Raw genomic sequence first — 1,784 nt, forward strand, 5'->3', positions numbered from 1 at the left:
GAGCTACTTGGGCTCAATAACGTACAGTGACATGAAGAAATTATAATTCGGAACACTCAGGGCTACTCCTGTGATAGGCTGAATGTGTTCATTGCTTCCTCATTCCTTATACAAAGGCTTTATCTCCTCAGTGGTTGATAGGCTGAAACCGTTTCCTGTCCGCCTGCTTGTGAACTGGCAGGAGTCAAAGATCACACATACACTGGTGGGCCTGTGATGGGACACCAATGCAGAGAAACACACCTGGCGCAGATATTCTATTCTGTTTATTAGACCTGCATCTCCCCTGTACCTCCTCAAGCCATCTGTATGTGAAGCAAGAAAGAGTTAAGGAACGGTCCATCTACACTTTTATTGGGAGGATGCTGCAGTGAGCTCCTTCCAGCTAATCACACAAACAGCAGTAAAGCAAGATAACTACACAGTTAGGGGGGACTGCATGGTTAGGTTTTTGAGGAATTATTGAAACTGACCTCAGTGACCCATAATCAGAGCTGTGGCTAATGACTGCAGGCCTAATTATGATGAAGCAAGCACCATGGCTCGTAGGGGCCCCACAACACACTTTTCTTAGCTCATTGAATTAAAGTATAACCTTCTGCCATGTGTGAGTGGTAAAGGCTTGTTAATTTTGTTGCTTTTCAAATTCACGTCTGACAACAAGACGAAGGAACATTGGGGCATCAGACGCTTTGGAAAGTAGCCCCCAACCGCAGAGAAAGAGAGAAAGAGGGAAAAGACAGTATGAGGTGTGGAGAAAACAGCAGCAGGTACAAGGAGCTCAAATGAGATTAATGGCGCCTAAATAGAGCACGTAAAGGAACAGTTACAAATCTAAGAAAAGGGAAAGAAAAGACTAGGAAAAAACACAGAAAGAGCTTGTAGATGAAATTCTCTTCCAGGAACAGCAGGTTAAGAGAAATTACACAGGGAGCAGTTAAGCTTGTAACACGGGGGAGAATAGAAAAGAAAATGCAGTTTTATGAAGTGTGTTTGCCTAATCCAGCTAGCACTTTTATTTTATTTCTCTATTTGCTTCTTTTATTGGTAAAGTAAGTTTCAAGTGCATGCACAGGTATGACCGAGAGAGCCAGGGTATAATAATTTGAAGCGTTTGCACCAGCGCTAATGAAGGACGAGAGTTATAGCAAAGATATGAAAGGGGGAGCGATAATAAATATGTGATATGGCAATAGTGACACCAAAATAAGCCACCTATTTATAAGACTGACATGGAAGAAATACTAAAGGTTAACTTCTGAAATTGTAGCCGATGTTAAAAAGAGTCTCGTTGTCGGCAGGATTCGAACCTGCGCGGGGAGATCCCAATGGATTTCTAGTCCATCGCCTTAACCACTCGGCCACAACAAATGACTGCAAGGTGTGAGCACATAATCTGTATGCAAGTTTTCAAGGTGTCCCACAGCAAATTCCTGATATTCTGCAATGCACTTTTTAAAAATAACGTTTTTTTCAGCAGGCACATTCTCTCCTAAAAACAAAAATTGCATGCGTATATCTCTAGTTTGGAATACCATAGGCTTGCATGCATACTCTCATGGGTCACTCAAGTTTTTTGGACCCTATTGCACTCTGTTTTCGTGCTGCTTTTAGTATATGTCCCATATTAAAGAAGTCTACCATCTTTGAGTATTTGAGGCTCCTTTGTAGTGCTTTATATTTTTTCCTTGAAGAGCTATATAATAAAGGGGTCCGGGAAGGATTGCATTTATGGAAGATAAAAGAAGGCCCACTTGTCTCACCAAATGCTGTAGAGAAACCTG

This window comes from Lissotriton vulgaris, chromosome 1_1 (assembly GCF_964263255.1).
Source record: "Lissotriton vulgaris chromosome 1_1, aLisVul1.2, whole genome shotgun sequence".
Taxonomy (NCBI): domain Eukaryota; kingdom Metazoa; phylum Chordata; class Amphibia; order Caudata; family Salamandridae; genus Lissotriton; species Lissotriton vulgaris.